Below are 21,166 nucleotides of genomic sequence, written 5' to 3' on the forward strand. Positions count from 1 at the left end.
AGTCTTCACTAATATAATTCGCAATAATTACTTATACTCCCCATTAAACAAATTTTCACTTGTATTCTCAGAAATATTACCACGTGTCTCTGATTTTTTGATTCATTGCTAATATATTGTGTTCAAATCAAGTTCATTTTCTGAAAGAGTAAATGTGTAGAACCTGTCCACATCTCTGAAAGTAACTGCAGTGCAGTTTTCCAGATGAACTCTGAATGTGATTCTGTTCATAACAGTTGTAACAGCGCCCCTATTGTCGAAAAGGAGATTAGCAATATTCCACAGCAGTGCCCTGGAAAATGGCCAAGAAACATATTTTCAAATAGCATCTACATTTGTTCATTAATGTAAATAAGCCTTTACTGTTTGTCTTTAATTATCATGAAATTAAAACAATATATTTTTAGCAGTAGATCATTAAACAATTAAAAAGGTGTATACACCTTTTTGAAATTTCCCTAAAGGCAGATCTTCTTTCTTTCATTTTCATTGCTTACGGAGAACTCCAAAAGCACACTATTCACAGATATACTCCAGATACTCCTCCCTTTAATTTGTACATCACATGGACATTAGCCCAACACTATGTTGAGGTGTTGGTTGCAAAGACGCCAGCACCATTTACTGGTGTTTACCCCCAACTCCCGCTCATCAGGGCATTCTCTGGCCATAGGCCAAGTGTAGCCCCAGGCAATGTTGTAAACTTAGTTCAGGGAAAATTACAAAATAAAAGTCTCACTTTTCATATTTCACTGAAATTAAACACACATACTGACATGACCGAGGTGTTAATGTTGCTCTAAAGAGTTTAACATGCGACAGTTTTAATCTATGCTCTATTTAGGGGCTGCATTTAGAAAATCCATTGAATTACGTCAGCTGTGTTTTGTAATTATTGATTGGACTGAGGAAAGCATGGAGCGGCATGCAGAGAGCCACAAGCCCTAGCAATCCATTTAAAGCCAAGAATACAATCACACATCTCAGCCAGACTTTGCTGTGCAAGGTCCCTGTTCTCTCCAAAGCAAGTACACAACACTGCAGCAACAGTAAATGAATATGACAGGGCTGTTGTACAGCTGTTTCATAAAGGACGTAACCCTTGCTGTTTCCCAGAAGAGTTAAACCTAGCTTAAAAATCAGATTCTCTTTTATCTTTGATAATGTAACAATAAACTTCTGGACAAGATGTGTATACACAGCTTGAAGTGAACAGTGGGATACAAAGAACTAGTTCAACGGGTCTGGCTGTGTAATTTTGATGTAACTAAAGAGGTCAGAAATTAAACCTCTCTGTGAATCACAGGTGCGTGATTGTGTCAGTATATTTATCAGAGGCCCATTAAGATTTTAGGTAGCCTGGTTACAATAGACACCCTTGGCCCTATTGTGATTGCTCCTTCCTCCTCTTAGTGTTGAGTTTGCTGTTTTGACTCTCTTGGCTTCACTGATTGGCTCATTGGTTGTAACCTTTCTGTGACAATATGAGTTTTGGACCACACATGTTATTCCAGTTTATATCAAAGGCACCTGATGGAGCTCCATAATGCCAGAGAACACAGCTGCACTGTTCCACAGCCCCATACTAGGGGCTTTATACCCCTCTGGGTCATGTCTGCTTATGTGTGGTGGCTTGAGAACATTTCACTTATTTTTTTATGCTTTTACTACTGTATTGTACCACACAATTAACAGGGAGATCTTACTGCTTAGAGAATGGCTATGATTGTAACACCAAGAGGTGGAACACATCCATATATCTGAGATATCACTTCTGAAACATATTCATAATCTCTATAAGCAATAATGTATAACAGTAGCCTCCATGTTCACAGTAGCTACCAGGGGGATTTAGGGTCATGCTCTGATGAGTCAGCTTTGACCCAGCACTTTTCACTCCCCTCATGGCCCCTTACTCCATTGACTCCTATGGGTCAGGGTCTTTGTGCTGAGCTGACCCCAGGGTTGGGGCATAAAGAGGGTAGGATTAGTGGCTAGTGCTACATGCTGATTAGCCACTGCTGACCCCACCTAGGCCTCAGCTGTTTCCTCTAACTAGTTAATCCTAGATCTAGAGAAGTACGGCTCCCATCTTCAGCGCAAAGGTCTGTGGCATGGCTAAGACTTCTAGATGCTTCTGGACTACAGAAAAACAGTAATGTGCCTTGGGAATGCAGTGCCGAGGTCACGTAACAGACAAAGACATCAACTAAAGCTGCATAAAGCACTGGATGTCTGTAGTAACTGCAAAATCACAGTTTGACTGAAAACATTGGTGTTGACAGCTTGTTGTGAAAATACATGATACAAGAAAATGCACAAGCTATTTTTATAATGTGTTTTCCAAAGAAGCCCCATAGATCAAATACTTGAGGATGCCTCAGTATTAGAACTTTATAGTTATGCCCTTCAGCCAAAGCATTACTGACTATAGGGAATAGAAGGGAAATGACAAATTGCTGTGTTCCAAAATATAAGTCCATTCTTTACAGGTCCATTGCTGTCTCATTACAGAATACCCCTTTGGTTTATTGGAAGTTTGGCTCCATATATAGTGCAGATGACAGTTTTCATAGGCAGCATAGTTACTGAGAGCGGTTATCAACACACTGTGTAAATGAGCAGTTTATTTAGGCCTTCTATAAAGCACCTTAAAAAACAAATATACAGTATGTCAGCAAAGCAGTCAGTGGGAATCTCTTGCATGCTCAGATTTCTTTGTCATATTTAAGCTTATGTTCATGCCATTTTTGCACAAAAGATAAGACCTTAAAAAAGCCAAAGAATGAAGATTTGAATAGAGAGGCACTGAGGGGACCCTGGACCTCCCAAGAGTACACTGTAAAAAGTTTCTTGTAAATTTTACAGTAAAATACTGGCAGCAGAGTTCCCAGCCATTTACTGTATTTTTACAGGAACACAACCGTATTTCAAATTTACAGCACATTACTGTAATTGAATAATACAATAATTTACTGTAACTACAATGTAGCAGACTTGCTGTAAATTTACAGCAAATTTTTTTACAGTGTACAACAACCCACTACATGAGAGAAATGATTATTTTTTTTCTGAAATAACTTTAGAATTACAATATCAGGTTCAACAATACATTTCAATCTATAAATTATCTTGACTTTGACTCAGCAAGAACAATGAAGGGGTCAGGTATAACTTTGAGATGCTTGGTCAGCCATAACTTTAAAGAGTGGGCATAAATGCTGCATTTTGTGCATACATTTGACAATAATAATCTACCTTGACATTTCTATGGCGTGAATCATTTAAACCTTTTAAATCATTGGCAGATATTTATGGTTTCCTGTACACTGTATAGCAGAAAAGACAGCAGCTTCCCCATTCACCTCCACCACAGTAGAATGATGGTCTCACTGTCAGTGTCCCAGAGTTTTCCATTCTGTTCTATGTCTTGAGTCCGTGACATCTAAGTGTTCTGTACCCTTTTATAGAGCAGTTCCTTTGCTTTGTCACTGTAATACCATAACAATATTCACAATGTTCCCATCCAGACCTGCATCTGTACAAGTAGCTTGGCAGGCCATTATAGGAACAGTTCTCCCTAGGCCGGGACGCTGTCAGAAATCTTACACATCGACTTCGTGTGACGCTGATCTGAGAGTTTGAAGTTAGCGTCACATAGCGTCTTGGCCACAGGCGCTCCGCCCACAACTTTCAGGATTTTGCCAGTTGCATTCAGATTGGCTATCAGACTCTCCCATTGGACATATGAGGCTAATGCTCACAGCTACCATTTGCTACTGTGGTAACAAAACTGGAGCAGGGGACGCCATAGGGGTCTGCCAACCATATCAGCACCCACGCAGCAATTTGAGGGTTAGGGTTCTTGCTCAAGGGCACTTCAGCCGTGAATACATTTTTCCTTGCCGGTCCCAGGAATTGAACCAATGACCCTCTGGCCTCAAGCCAGAGGGCTTCAAAGGAAATTTGACAATGTCTTAGCTGAACAATAGCTTTAAGAGTACACATAGATTCTTGCCAACACACCTTCTCAACAAATCTGTTGGCAAATTTCCTAAAACTTGGCTCCAAGCACTTATGTCCTTCTGTAGCCATGGCACTAGACAAGGTAAACAGCCTCAGTGAAGAGGACAGCTGCAGGCTCTTGGTTATTGACATGCAAAGGCCAGCTGCCTTCATCCAGTCCCTGTACCTCCATAGCTATAGGAGGGGATAAAGAGGGAACCAAATAATCCAGTGAATGGTGATCCCAGGACAAGTCACGGGATGGTCTGCATAGCTGGAGTGTAAATGGGGGGAGGAGTGTAGTGGGGAGGGTCTTGACCCAGCCTCAGCTATAGTAGAAAGGGTTCAAGTTTTCAGAATGCAGAGTCATTGTTCGCCTAAGCTAGAGAGAACTAGGGCTAGGTAGAACAGGCAAAGTTTTCTTTAGCTGTTAACACATTATACCTGTCTGCCACGACCTAAAAGCAAACAACATTATATCTGTTGCAGGTTTAAAGGAGCTTCCATAAAAAGGCTGTCCTCCTGCTGGTACAGTGTCACAGTCAAAAGTGAACATGCAAAAGCAACATTTGTTCAGGTTCATGTTTACAGATTAAGTTTGTGTTGACTCCAGGTCTGTGATCTACTGGGAACAGAGAGAGCTACGATGGCAGCAGAGCTATCCCATTCTGCCGGTAAACAAGTCTTCATGGAGAGCACTTAATCCCTGCAGCATTCTGCTGCTGAAGAGGAGGTGATTACAAGTCACAGGGAGTTCACATTCAATGTGTATGGGTTGTGCAGGGGCCTGCTGCCATGTTTATTTTAGGCCTTACGCTCAACCTCCCCAGACAGTTTCCATTTAAATTTTCACTCGCTTTAAGAAGGGGTTTAAAATTCATTATGGTTCAAATAAATTGATGGATATTAAAAAGAATATTGTATGCTAGTTATGCAGTAAAATCCTGCTAAAAAGACGTTGTGCTAGGTGTTGGAATTGGAGGACAGGTGAAATCTCAAAGAATTAAATGCAAGTCAAAAACAACAACAATTTCAGCAGTGAATCATTGAAACAGATGATATATAACAGTTGGGAATGTTATTGATTGTCTAAGTGAAGCTGATTACATATCCTCTACAGAAAAAAACAAACAAACAAAAAAAAATGAAAGTTTTGAAAGTTTGAAAGTTAAATTGAGAAAAATTCAATTGTGGTCGAAAATCAGTTATTTGTGTGAATTTGACCATGGGTGTTAAAAAGTTTGGATAGCATTGCATTAGAGAAGATACTGTCTCTGCAAGGTGTTGTTTGGCATGCACAGCTATAGTGTAGCTTATTCAGTTTGCAGAATAATACATTGACTGCAGGCAATATGAATGATAACTCATTTTTTAAGATGTTTTTCTATTTTGTTTGGTTTGTTGACGGGTCGAGCAAACTTTGTGACACTGTGTTCTGCAGTTCAGTACCTTGCTAGGTCTATTTTTGGGCAAAAGCAAATAAAAGAGTGTACACTTCCAAATAGGTCATAGGTTATAATTCTACATGGCTAGTCTTTCTCTCTCTCTCTCTCTCTCTCTCTCTCTCTCTCTCTCTCTCATTGCATGAGGAGCAGAGCGACATTTTCCAGTGCAGCCTGGCTTGTTCCTTTTTTAGCAAGTTTGAGTCACGCTGGCCTGAGTCTCGGTTTCTCCTGAGTCACTGTGAGCCTTGACCTCACTGTGGACATGAGAAGAGCAGGTGCAGCGAGAGCCCACCTCACAGAAATCACCAAACGAACCCTGCTGCTCTCAGTATACATGAATACTAGCATGGTTGACCAAGCAGCCGCCTGAAATTCCCCACTCACATAACACATACTGCTAGTGTAGTGATAATAACGGTATATTCAAATTAAATAATACATTTTTCTTGAATAAATATAGTAACTGTTGTTATTTAATTACCGTTGGTAATAAGTAACATGAGGATTCAAAGTGTATTGGTAGCTGACATTAAAAAATTTCAATATGTAAAAATACCTGAGGTTTAAAGCTTTAAGAATATTTTTTTGCTTTCTTTTCCCTTAAAAGTTTGAGTTCTCAATGCCCTTGATCTATATATCTGAAATGTAAAAAGTGTGGCTGAAAAGTCAATCTAAACAGACCTAAACAAACATAGTATTATGCGCGCGCACACACACACACACACACACACACAAAGATCATCCAACAAAGAAGGAACCTGCTAGCAGTTTTTACACAATTCCTGTTTTACATGTTGGCCACTTTACTGTAAATAATTGCAAAATTACCATGATTTCAGCATGCCCCAAAATTATAGAAATACATGGACATTTGTGCATGCCTAAGTACTGTGATTAAGTGGATTTTAAGTTATTCTGAATCTCTGCACAAGTTCTAATCAGGTGCACAAGCACATTTACACTATTTCACACTATTTAAACAAACACTATTTCAAATGTATGTTTATGAAGCTTTTGCTCTCCCTGACTGACGGGAGATGTTTGTGTGTAATATGACTGAGAAAATGCATTGCATTTTCCTTTCAACCAGTGTCAGACAGGAGTGCTATAAGAAACCAGAATGCAGTTAAGTTAATATGATAATGATCCACATAAGGTTTTATGCAACCACATAGGTATAGCTTGCCACAGGCACTTAGTTTCACTGCTATATTACTTTTTATATTTGCAATATTATTTGGTTGAGTAATTCAACAAGCACACATTGTTGCCATTACTGCTTTATAGTCCCTGTCCCAGTCCTGCAGCAAAATGAACTACACAAAGTCCCCTCTTAACCTCAGGCTGATGTAGATGACCTTAAGCTATGGTTTGGCAACACATTTATACAGAAAGCACTGTGAAGCAGTGGAGCTTCAACAGAGTGTCTGGAACAGCACCACTATAATCTCATTCAGTAAGGGGAACAAGGAAGAATGTAGTCAGCAGAAGAAGAACAGACTCTAATGATGTTGTAAATAAAGACTAGAGAAAGGCCCAATAAAGATAAAGGGTAATGGTGATGATTGGAGCAGTATGAATCTCAGGAGGCTGTTTAAAACTGCTTGAATGACAGTACTGGGGAAGCACAGACCATTCAACAAGTTACAGGACAAATGTTGATACGTTTTTCAGCACTAGGACAATGCATATAATCTTTGTTTAGTTCTTTGTTTAGATATTGGTCACATTTGCAAGTAATGTCAAACAGCGGCATAGTGATACCATTATCACAACCACACATTCCCTTGGGGGTCTCGGGGTATTGTATTAGATCCTGGCCTCAGGTCACTCTCTGGGAGGAGTTTGGTTTATTCACTCTGTATGGATCCCCCCACACAACCCAAAAAACATGTTATGTGTATTCCCGCCTTGCGCCCGATGATTCCAGGTAGGCTCTGGACCCCCCGCGACCCTAAATTGGATAAGCGGTTACAGATAATGGATGGATGGAACATTAACAGTTAAAACCATATATAAACCGTCTGCTGCTGCATCTGTCTGTTCTTGGGGCAAAATCAATCTATTGGTCAAAGTCATATTAGCCCCTCACATAACACACAGCCATGAGCCTCGCTTTCCTGTTCAGTTGAAATGATGAGCTGGATTTGGGCTCAGTTCATTTTCCATGCACCTGATACTGCCAGAAAGCCCTTGCCTCATTGGAAAATGAATTAGTATCCCACAAGTTACCCAAGGAGGTGACAGACCAGGCCCGACCGGGTAAACAAGTCTGCGCCTTAGATGACCTCGGGGAGTAAAACTATATACCGTAATTACAAATGTGTGCTTTAATCAGTGCTGGATCAACTGCTTGGATAAGGACAGAAACAGACAAATTTAGCACCATATCTAAGGGCCTGTGGCTTGCTGTGTGGTCCACCGGGTGCTGAAAGGGCAGCAGGGTCAGAACTTACACCCAGGCTGTCTATCATAACAATGTGTGGTTATGTAATGACAAGAATTTTGGCACAGTGGGGGTCGCAATTGTGCTCGCTCTGTTCTATCAGCAAGGCTAAATCCATTTCGGCCTCTTCCCAGAAAGCTTGGGTAAATGTGGCTCTGTTTTTATTTGCTTTATGTCACTTGCTGTGTACAATGTGTGAAATGAGCAATAGAAATGATCCAAAACTGCGTGGAATAAAATGCTGTCACATTTTTATATTATAGCAGTATACATGAGCATAACAGCTCAGACTTATGTGGTGGCACAGTCACCATCTGTCAATAATTTGTAGGTAGTTTCCCCTTGTGAGCCTTGCTTCTTCCTCCAGATCTAAGGGAGTTTTTCTAGCCACTGTTGCCTCTGGCTTGTTCACCTGGGGTTTTTGCATTTCATGTTAAAACTTTTGTCTTTACTGGACTACTGTGAAGCTGCTATGTCAGTTGTAAAAAGAACTATACAAATAAATTGATTTGATTGATTGTATTTAAGCGTACTGGCATGGGTACTAAATTGGGGACCAAAAAAAAAGGCTATGAAGAAGCTAAGCACTATGAGTTATGCTTGTGCGATTCTCAGAAACAACTAAATAAACAGGTTTGTTCAGACTTTCACCCAGTACTGTAGGTGTACCTGGGGTAAAAGTGAAGTGAAATTGGGGCAAACTGCATTACCTCACTTGGCTTCTGCTCCTAATCGGACTAGAGAGGGGATTTTACATTTGACTGTAAACCATTACACTCGAGGCAGTGCTCCCAAACATGTGAGTCACAAAAAGAGCGGGAATTTGATCTATGCAAACATTTGGGATTAGTCTCTGCATGAAGTCTCAGAGCGTCTGGCTCTCTTCCCTGGGTTTCCAGCTCTTTCTAGTTCTTTCTCCCGCCCTTTCTTTCTCCTCCCCCCTCTCTCTTTTTATCCCTCTCTATCCCTGGCTCTCTCAGCTGGGCAGATGATTCAACACACACTCATGAAATCCTCTTCCAATAAGCCTTTCGCACATGAGTTCAGGAAACCAGCCAATCAGCAACATCTTGTGAAGACACACCTACACATATCCACCCCTTTCTCCACCTCCCAGTCCAGCCCCCTCCAGACCCCTCTCAGGCCACTGTGGTAATGATGGACCCTACGGATAATGAGCCTCTGAGTAAATGCATTGGTATTCTTTTTTAAGTCATTGACCATTAAAAACTTGGTGACATCTAGTTTTCATGAATTAAGCTTTATTAGCCCAATCAAATCACACTTAAATATGATTGTTCTACCAGGGTTCTTTTGTTTAAAAAATGGTTCTGTGTAGAACTCTGAACAGTGGAAGAAACATTTGCATTATTAAAGGGTTCTTTGATTCATGAAAGGGTTCTTCAGGTTGATGGATAGTGTGCTATAGAATGGTTCTTCTGTTGTAACAAGCTTGACATCACAATAGAAGAACTCTGTTTTGGTGCCATATAGAACCCTTTTCTAAAAGGTGCTATACAGAACCATCTACAGCACTTCTCCATCCATCTGTAGAACCTCTTTTATCATGAAAATCAAGTGTGTTCAGGATTCTGTGTACAGTATTTGCCTTATACCCACTGATCTGTAACAATCATTCATTCATTCATTCATTATCTGTAACCATTATCTAGTTCAGGGTTGCTGTGGGTCCAGAGCCTACCTGGAATCATTGGGCACAAGGCTGGGAATACACCCTAGAGGGTGCACCAGTCCTTCACAGGGCAACACAGACACACACACACACACATTCACTCACAACTACGGACACTTTTGAGTCACCAATCCACCTACCAATGTGTGTTTTTGGACTGTGGGAGGAACCTGGAGGAAACTCACGCAGACACGGGGAGAACACACCACACTCCTCACAGACAGTCACCCGAAGGAAACCCACGCAGACACAGAGAGAACACACCACACTCCTCACAGACAGTCACCCGGAGGAAACCCACGCAGATACAGGGAGAACACACCACACTCCTCACAGACAGTCACCCGGAGGAAACCCACACAGACACAGAGAGAACACACCACACTCTTCACAGACAGTTACCCGGAGGAAACCCACGCCGACACAGGGAGAACACACCACACTCCTCACAGACAGTCACCCGGAGGAAACCCACACAGACACAGGGAGAACACACCACACTCCTCACAGACAGTCACCCGGAGGAAACCCACACAGACACAGGGAGAACACACCACACTCCTCACAGACAGTCACCCGGAGGAAACCCACACAGACACAGGGAGAACACACCACACTCCTCACAGACAGTCACCCGAAAGAAACCCACACAGACACAGGGAGAACACACCACACTCCACACAGATAGTCACCCGGAGGAAACACACAGACACAGGGAGAACACACCACACTCCTCACAGACAGTCACCCGGAGGAAACCCACACAGATACAGGGAGAACACACCGCACTCCTCACAGACAGTCACCCGGAGGAAACCCACAGACACAGGGTGAACACACCACACTCCTCACAGGCACACCACACTCCTCACAACACACCACACTCCTCTCAGACAGTCACCCGGAAGAAACCCACACAGATACAGGGAGAACACACCACACTCCTCTCAGACAGTCACCCGGAGGAAACACACAGACACAGGGAGAACACACCACACTCCTCTCAGACAGTCACCCGGAGGAAACCCACAGACACAGGGAGAACACACCACACTCCTCACAGACAGTCACCCGGAGGAAACCCACACAGATACAGGGAGAACACACCACACTCCTCTCAGACAGTCACCCGGAGGAAACACACAGACACAGGGTGAACACACCACACTCCTCACAGACAGTCACCCGGAGGAAACCCACACAGATACAGGGAGAACACACCACACTCCTCACAGACAGTCACCCGGAGGAAACACACAGACACAGGGAGAACACACCACACTCCTCACAGACAGTCACCCGGAGGAAACCCACACAGATACAGGGAGAACACACCACACTCCTCACAGACAGTCACCCGGAGGAAACCCACAGACACAGGGTGAACACACCACACTCCTCACAGACAGTCACCCGGAGGAAACCCACACAGACACAGGGAGAACACACCACACTCCTCACAGACAGTCACCCGGAGGAAACCCACACAGACACAGGGAGAACACACCACACTCCTCACAGACAGTCACCCGGAGGAAACACACAGACACAGGGAGAACACACCACACTCCTCACAGACAGTCACCCAGAGGAAACACACAGACACAGGGAGAACACACCACACTCCTCCCAGACAGTCACCCGGAGGAAACCCACGCAGACACAGGGAGAACACACCACACTCATCACAGACAGTCACCTGGAAGAAACCCACACAGACACAGGGAGAACACACCATTCTCCTCACAGACAGTCACCCGGAGTGGGAATCGAACCCACAACCTCCAGGTGACTGGAGCTGTGTGACTGCGACACCTACCTGCTGCACCACCGTGCCGCCCCTGTAACAAACATGTTGTGATAAAATAAATATTTAGATTTGAATGAAAACTGTTAAAGGATTTGACATTTAAGAATTATGAATAACTGAAAATTAACGCGTCATGTCACAAGTGCCCAGTACTCTCAAGAATTTGTATGGTTAGCATGAATGAGATGCATTATGCATAAGAGGGCCATAACTACAACTGTGAAGTGTGCTGTAAAGTACTTTATGTGAGTCAGGGATGTAATACTGTGCCAGCTTATAATAAATATTTTAGGGCCCCGGGTCACTGTGGATCCTTATGCAGAATGGTCCTCAAAGTGATTTGAGGTACAGGCAAATTTACAGGACATAAATATTACAGAAAGAGTCAAGAATCACTTAACTACACCCTGTAAAATCGAACAAAGGACCCCACTCTGTAACTTGGATTTCTACAGCTGTCCTGTTTTTCACAGTTTTTATTCATTCAGCCTCTTTCTAAAATGTGGCTTGACTATATTTGTCCTATCATTTCTTGGATATATTTTACTTCTTCCTGTAATTTATGCTAATTCTCACCTCACTGTCCCCACTCTCTTCCTGCTCAGCTATTGACTTTCAAAACCGGAGTGGGTGTGTTGACGTAAAATGATTATACTAGGTTATTTTTCCATAAACTACTTTAGTGAGCGTAAGACATGCCAGATGTTAGAGCCTCGGTCCTGCACGCTTCCTGTGTTCTGCTGTTGCGAGATCTTGAGTCAGAGCACTGAGCAGTGTGTGAGGAATGTGCTACACAAATGCTGAAGGTTGTGGACTTCCCTGTCGAGACAGCAGTACAGTCACACTTAACAGAGGCGGCCTGTAAGAGAAGCACATGCAGTGCACATGGACGCTTCTCTGTGACCAGAGGGAGTATAACTCATCTAGCAGGGTTTGTTGGGAAGAAGTTCAGTGTAAAACAGCCCAAGGCCACAATGTATGAAAAGTACACACTTTAAAATAAGGGAAAAAAGGAAGATACGTGTTTTAAGTTTTCAAACAGTGACAATGTACAACACATTCTCCATCAAATGATTTTTTAAAAAAGGGTTTTACAGTAAGTTTATGTAAAGTAACGGCACATAGAATCATCACAACTTAATCATTTGAGTGCTTGGCGACTACTTGAATCTATGTATGTTTTATGCCATGGGTGGCACGGTGGCGCAGCAGGTAGTGTCGCAGTCACACAGCTCCAGGGGCCTGGAGGTTGTGGGTTTGATTCCCGCTCCGGGTGACTGTGACGGGTGTCTGTGAGGAGTTTGGTGTGTTGTCCGCGTGGGTTTCCTCCGGGTGCTCTGGTTTCCTCCCACAGTCCAAAAAACACACGTTGGTAGGTGGATTGGCGACACAAAAGTGTCCGTAGGTGTGTGTGTGTGTGTGTGTGTGAGTGAATGTGTGTGTCTGTGTTGCCCTGTGAAGGACTGGCGTCCCCTCCAGGGTGTATTCCTGCCTTGCGCCCAATGATTCCAGGTAGGCTCTGGACCCACCGCGACCCTGAATTGGATAAGCAGTTACAGATAATGAATGAATGAATGAATGTTTTATGCCATTGTACATGTTACAGCTGGCTTCACAGGGTCTTATTGTTGTTTTCTCATTCTTATTTCTAATATTATTAGACCTTGTGATGGAAAAGTGTTGCATGTCACTGCCCAAAAAACCTCAAACAAAACAAAACAAAAAACCCATGTATCTTTTTAAGATTTTAAAAAATATTGTATATCACTTCAAAACATCAGCTGATCTTTACACCAGGAGGATGACTATCAAGAAATAAACCAAATGTAATGCTTTAAATAATCTCAAGAATAAACCAAATGTAAATGCCTGAATAAAACATCTCTCTATGGGCTTGCATTAAACATTAAGAACGGTTTTGTCACAATATGTGTATATTCAGTGAACCTGGCTCTACAAACATACCTCAGCCCTAGGTTTAAATGGGCCCTGGTCAAAGGCCTTTCCATTTAGGTTTTGTATTTCAGATGAATAATGATTACATGAACAAACCAGCTTTAAAAACCATACTGTGTCTGATTACGTTTGTGTAAGACTGTAATATAATTCAGTGAATGATGACATTTGCCCGACTGAAATATTCTGTTAAGGGAAGACATTTTTAGCTCTCATGAAAAATCAAGACGACACAAAATTCTTTTATGACTCTCATAGGAGGCTATTTTGTAACAAGTTTCAAGGCTATCTGTCTCACTAGGACCTCAAGCACGAACAGTGATCCAGTTCCAGCAGGATTTCTGGGTGCTGCAGGCCGTGGGCAGATGAATCTTTTATGTGCTTTGAATGGTGTGAATTCAAAGGCTTAGGGTTTTCAGAGCAGTGTTCCAACATTTTCTAAAAACTCTGAAAGAGACTACACATCTCATACTAAACCAGAGAAATGCTTCTTCATGGCCCAAGCCATTACATTCGGAGGAATGGTTTGGCAAAATGTCAAATTTGCACAGCTTTCCCTCTTACTCCAAGTGTAGTGAGTCAACACACACACGTCTGGTATATGAAGGATTCTCCTTTGGTTTCACACTGGAGCTACGAGGTCAGTGAAAGTAAAAGCTCATACTGTACCATTAAACACTGTGCAGAGGGCATATCTAACTGAACACATGCATTTATTCTCAAAATTGACTAGCCATATCCAAAAAATAACAAAATATTGTGGCTTCTTTTTGAAAGAGTAGAAGAAAAGACAGCACATAAGTGGGAAAATGCTCATTTATTGAATTGTCCTGGCAACCACAAGCCACAAGCTTGCCCCACCCACCACTTACATTAACTCCCAAAATGTAGAGGGGGTTACCACTATGAAATGAAAGTGTGAGTATGGTGAACTACCAAAACAACCTCAAATGCATCATCCTCACAGAAAAAAACACACAACAGACTAAACACACAATACACCAAACTAAACAAATACCACATATAAAGCACAAAACACAACAATAAAGTCTCTCTTACTGGAAGTCGCAAGGCACGATGGGAATGAACTGAATGCCCATGTCCCTAAATGTCCCATGTTTTAGTAAATAAGTAATCTGTGATAGTAGTAGTACAAAAAGGTTTTGTTTATACAACATTTATAGTCATGTTTTTGAAATCATTCTGTTTAAATGCTAAGCCTATTCCCCTATATTCCCCTATATTACCATATTTGGGGAAATGTGCTTCCATCTTTGGCCTGATTGACAATTTGAAGAAGGGGGATTTGGAGGAAACTTGTATTTGGGAAGAGAATATTTACTTAAAATCGAAAAGGCCACAGCTGGGTTTATCTCTAAGGAAAGCTGTTCCAGAAACTTCCAAGGACTTGTTACTTAAATGACTTGCTCGGTCTATACAGTTTCCCACTGCTCTGTAGGGAGTGTGTAACAGGTGCTGAGAATTGTGTAGGATTTGACCCAGTTGGTATGCCATGTATAAAAAGGGCCCATCACAAACTGAAGGACTGTCAATTCCTGGCACACGCTTTTATTGTCTTTCATTTTCCCCCTGCCTAAAAACAGGGTGTAGCATTTCATGTTAATGACACTTAACAGATGTAAAGACATTTTCCTTCTAAGCCGTGCTGCAACATAAAATGGCATTATTCCGTGTAAGCTGACACAGCAATAAATGTGTCATTTGATTGACTTCACTTTAGAACACTAATGATGCACTGTTAAAGGTCACTCACGTTTCTTTTTGAGGAAGAGCCAGGTTGATTTAAAGTGATGGACTGGTTTTGAAGTGTGTGCACACTTATGAACAAGGGAAGTAGGTCATACACATCCCCAGCTGAGTTTCAGAAAACATCGAGGCCTCTGCCTTCAGTCTTTGTTCTTCAACAGCAGCACTCTGTTCCCCATCAAAGCTCAATGCCTGCAGATCAGATGCCTCCTACACTAACCCTATGTGAAGTCAGTTCTGGATAAAACCTTTTTGCCCTGATTCATGACCAACCCCAATATCCCACACCTAACACCAAAGTACAATTACATGTAATCACTGTAATATTACAGTCACTGAGTTCAGTGGCCTTTTGTAGTGATCCCAGACGGCCTCTCTAAAATATGAAAAAAGAAACTTGGCATAGTTCATCTTTTTTGTAGACTATGGTGACCTCACCTAATATTTTTTTTTGCCACAGATACTTCATTTAGACACCAGAACACTTGAAAGAACAAGACATAATGGCATAGTTATGGCAAAATATATATATCCAAATTTACCCTTCCTTGACGTTTACTTATTTAGTGTCAAATGAGGTCAATATCATGAAGCACATAGTAATTTAGTGGCCATAGTGACCACAAAAGATCTCTATGAAGTCTCTATGAACAGGCACCACCACCAGTTAATTTCTAACAAGGCGTACTATTTATAATCATGTGAAAGCACACCTATAGATTCACTTAGAAACAAAACACTGTTTAAGTTAATTATTTAGACACGGCCTAACATATCAAAATGATTAAAGTTTGCGGTGTAAATAAAGTAAAACTTAAACTGACCTCTATGACAATTTTAGTAGTTATGGAATTCTGGCCTTTAAAGTGTTTAAGAGCGGAGGTTGGACATAGCTCTTTGGGTATTAGCGACTGTCCCCTGTGCCTTGCATGAGTCATGCTAGAGCTGCAGAAGTGGAAAACACTGAACCAAACTGGTTCGGACTGGCTGGCTGATTCAAGAAGTGATGAGGAGGCTGAAGATAGAGAGAGAGAGAGAGAGAGAGAGAGAGAGAGAGAGAGAGAGACAGAGAGAGAGAGAGAGAGAGAGAGAGAGAGTAGCAGAGAAAGAAAGGTTGCTTTGTTTGTGCCACTGCTGTATGGTCTGCTGGCATGGAGCCACGGTTTTGTAAGCACATCTTGTCATGGCTGTTGCGTGTCATTTACCAAGTCTAGTTTGCCACCACATACAAAGATACATACAGTCAATATGGGCAAATGTTGCTGAGCAGGTTGTTGATTGTCTGGTGAGAGAGGCCTAAATATATATCTCTATATTGAACTGTTTAGAAACAAAACGAGAAGGCATACAGAATTTTCCCTTCTTTAAATTGTTTCTTTGGATGAACCACGTTTCCCACTGTCCTTTGGTTATCCCCTTGGCACAGAACCTGAACAACACCGACCACAATTTTAGGCTCAGAATAAATTGGAATTACTCATTACACAAAACATTGACTGTGTCCACCTAGAACATTTCAGGTTTACGTGGCCCACCACAAACAGTCAAGGGATTCTTTTGTCATTTACACACCTTAATTGTATGACTAGATATCTTCACATGTCCTCTCCTCAATTTGGTAACCCACTTCTCCAGGCCAGGGGTGTTCAGTCAATCATGACTGTCTGGAAGTCTTGGCAGGCTGACCTAAAAACAGATAGGTCTCGCTGAGTTATGAGTTATGCTTGAAAGCCAAAGCTGGACAGACGGCTAAGATTCCTGACCAGAGTATCACTGACTGCTTAGTACATTATATAACAGGGCCAATTTCATGTGACATAATTAGTGTATTGCAGAAGAAAACAATGGGCCTTATTCACCAACCGAAAAACTAGTCAGAAATCTTAAACCAGTTTTGTTCTGGACTTTTTAAGACCTTATATAAACGTATCGTATAAGACTAATTGTTTTCATCATTTCTTATTACATTTAGATTAGTGTAGTAGAATATTATTATTATGGTAAAGAGTGGCATGGTGGTGCAGCAGGTAGTGTTGCAGTCACATAGCTCCAGGGTCCTGGGGTTGTGGGTTCAAGCCCCGCTCCAGGTGACTCTGAGGAGTTTGGTATATTCTCCCTGTGTACACATTGGTTTCCACCCACAGTCCAAAAAAAAAAACACACATTTGGCTACTCAAAAGTGTCCACAGGTGCGAGTGTGTGAGTACGTGTTGCCCTGTGAAGGACTGGTGCCCCCTACAGGGTGTGTTCCTATCTTGCGCCCAGTGATTCCAGGTAGGCTCCGGACCCATTGTGACCCTGAACTGGATAAGTGGTTACATTCAATGAATGAATGAATGCATATTACCCAGTAAACATTTAGCCGTTGATTCAACGTTGAAATAACGTAATGACTGCCGTCTAATCAACGTTCTCTTAAGGTTGAAAATGAAAGTTGAAAAGACGACTATTAGACGTATTTTGGACGTCCATTGACTTTATTAATTGGTCCCGAAATCAATTACTTGTATAAAACGCATTTTGGACGTCCACTGACGTTATCGATTGTTCACCACTTGATAACTAACTTATTAAGATGGATTTTGGACGTCCATTGACGTTTAAAATATGTCATTGACGGACAGACTACTTTTAGACCTATTTTGAACGTCCAGGGACGTTCCTTGTTTACTGGGTATGGTATATAGGTGATATTTAAAAGGTAAAAATAAATTTTATATTTATTCTAGATAGATGTTTATTCTGCCTGAACATGCAAAAAATCAGCTGCAGATCAAGTACAGATTGGTGTCCTAATAATAGGAAAAATTGAATAAATTAAATAAATTAATTTATTTAGTTCATTGTGCAGAAACCATGAGTACTGGCTTATACAGGGATGGGGGAAAAGGAGATAAAGTCAGATGAGTCCTTCACTGTGTTTTCCACAAGAGTATGAGTACAGAGTAATGAGTATTACCAGAGCTACCGTTACCTTTTAGCTCTATTAGCCTCATAGCTGTAGTGGAAAAGTAGAGACTTCAGACATCCAGCATGCCGTAGCTGAGTGACCACATTTGGGATAAAGGGAAAAATAAATAGAGGAAATATTTACATTTAATTTATTTAATAAAGCCTTGTCTCTGCTTAGCATACACAATGTGCAACCTTCAACATCCAGTCGCACATTTGGTCACAGCCCGACAGCTGTGTTAGTCTGAGATTCCACTCCCTGTCTGTAGTGCAGTAGAAGCAGCTGCAGTGAGTTCAGCTGGACAGAACGGCCTGAGTCCTGCCCCCTTAGACTTGTGTGCTCATCTGGAACTGCTCGCTCAGTGAGTGTGCTCAGGGGTCAGGGCCCTGTGACCCCACCGATGCTCTATTTGCTCAGGGAGTAGTACGAGTGAGCACAGGCCTGGGAATGCTGGCCTCAAGCAGGCGGAGAGTGAGGGCTGTGAAAGGATCTGTGACTTACAGAGGGATCATGGACTGGGGGATGGGGTTGTTTCAGTGAGGTGTCAGTGCTGTACATTTTGACAACACCATTCAAAAGTTTGGTATCGACATTTCCAATTATACCACAACACTTTAGTAGAATAATATAAATATATGGTGCAACTGTAATAGGGTTTTAATGTTGAGTTACACATTTTATATCATTTGTATGAAGCTGATGCAGAATGATGAACAAAGCTGAAGATCAAGTTGATTTTAAGAATGTATTTTCAGAGGGCATTACAAATCTCACACTAAACACAGCCATTTCTAACCTTTTGAAGCTTGGAGTTTAAGTTCAAAGTTATGATTACCTTTGGGTTATGGGGATTTACATTTTTTAACACACGTTAATCAACAGAAATGTACGTGAATATCCACATATACGCGAACATACAAAGAAAGCTGCTAATGTCTCTTGAGTTTTGTGTGGATGACAGAGAATGGTATCAAGATTATGATCAAGAGTTATGAAAAACAGATCCTGTGACACATGTGACGTCAAACAGAACAAGTTCTGCATTTGCAATCCATTCATTCGAACGAGAAAAAATAAAATATGTTGCTCATAAGGAGCTTTGTCTCACGCACATTTCCGTGTAAAGGCTTTTATTTGGCTTCGGCCCGATCCAGACCTCTGTCGAAAACAAAGAGTACAATGCCAGGAAGACATTATACATGGCATTTCAGTTCAGCTGAATGGAGGACAAACGTGTTAGGGAACAACATAAGCAAAGAGGATACTTTTAACCATGTGAGAACTTAGTGTATTGCGTGTACCATACAGTGAGAGTGTGGGCAAGAGTGAGACAGAGAGTGATGTGGTAAGTGAGCAGACAGCCATAGACAGTAAGACTTAGACATGTGCTGAGTAGCCTGGGTCGTAACTTTTAGGAACATGGAGTAAACCAGGCGTGCTGAGTCCAGGTCTAAAGCTCTGTGTATGTATAGTGAAGATGAGAAGAGGCCCCTGATGGCTGCATGTTTAAACAGAGGTTAGAAAAGTGCTGAATCAAAAGACCACTGATCAGATTTGAGAGCACCAGTCTCTATTGTTGGTTTATGTCAGTGTCTGTCTGTACAGTCACTGGTCTTCATGCACGAATGGTTTCGTTTCTGTCTAATGGGGCTAATAGGAACCGGACTATTAATGTTTTGAATATTTAACCTTGATGTTCAACCACTGCTGACCAACCGAATCCCTTTAGTGTTGTCAACTACAAGCTAACCCACAGAGATAAAGACATCAGACTCGTCTCATAACCAGAGACCTTTAATTCATTAATTCTGTAACCGCTTATCCAGTTCAGGGTTGCGGTGGGTCCAGAGCCTACCTGGAATCATTGGGCGCAAGGCGGGAATACACCCTGGAGGGGGCGCCAGTCCTTCACAGGGCAACACACACACACACATTCACACCTACGGACACTTTTGAGTCACCAATCCACCTACCAATGTGTGTTTTTGGACTGTGGGAGGAAACCGGAGCACCCGGAGGAAACCCACACGGACACGGGGAGAACACACCAACTCCTCGCAGACAGTCACCTGGAGCGGGATTCGAACCCACAACCTCCAGGTCCCTGGAGCTGTGTGACTGCGACACTACCTGCTGTTTAAATACGGGTACTGCTTTACAGAACAGCAACAAGCAGGTAACTACCAACTACCGGCATGGTGATGTTTAATAAGGGCATTCCTTCTTTTTATAATCAAGTGTTACTCTCTTTCTTTTAAATTCTTGCTGTGCTAAGTTTCTTGGCTTGAGTGATGTTAATTGATGTAACACACACTTTTATTCCCCAAAGCAAGCAGCTTAGAGAGCAGGGAGAATCCAGATTCTATTTTGGTCCGTTTCGTCTGTAGTGAAATGTCCAAGTGGCTTTTAACAGATTTTTAGAGTTAGGATTACCACTGGAGAGTCTAACTGGCTAGACCTCAAAACCTCCAGACTGGTATCATTCCCCTAGCATCAGCATCAGCAAACAACTCTCTCATTCACTCTCTCTCTCTCACAGGTTTATGTTATACAATGTGAGGTCATACATGTCATATATCCCAAATGATTTCTGTATTTTGTCTCCTTAGTCTGACTGGTTGAATGGCCCTTGAACTTGTTTTGCGTACCAGAAGTGATTTGCATCATTTTTTGACCATTGAAGCCCACTCATGGGATGTGGTGATGCTGCTGGTCAGTGAAAATATCCCATTGTTTCATCATGGCTGTGTAACCAATTACAAACAACCACCCTACATTGGTCACCCTGGAATTTTGGACTGTCAATATGTTGTGTTCAGCTTGGACACAAAGCCTCAAGAAAAGAGAAAGAGGGACAGGAAAGGTGCATGAAAAAAATACATAACTAATCCTTATCTGATGAGCTCTAAACTTAGAAACACAGACAAGAAAATATTCATAGAGTCATGTATGGGGAACAGATAAGGTTTGAGTCTACATACAAGTTTCATTCTCGCCATGGGTTGTTTTTATTTTTTCTTTTTGCTTTCGTTTCCCTTCCCTGATGCTACATGACATGTTATCACAGCCATAACCATAACATTCATGACCC

Source organism: Hoplias malabaricus, chromosome Y (assembly GCF_029633855.1).
Source record: "Hoplias malabaricus isolate fHopMal1 chromosome Y, fHopMal1.hap1, whole genome shotgun sequence".
In the NCBI taxonomy this organism is placed as follows: Eukaryota; Metazoa; Chordata; class Actinopteri; order Characiformes; family Erythrinidae; genus Hoplias; species Hoplias malabaricus.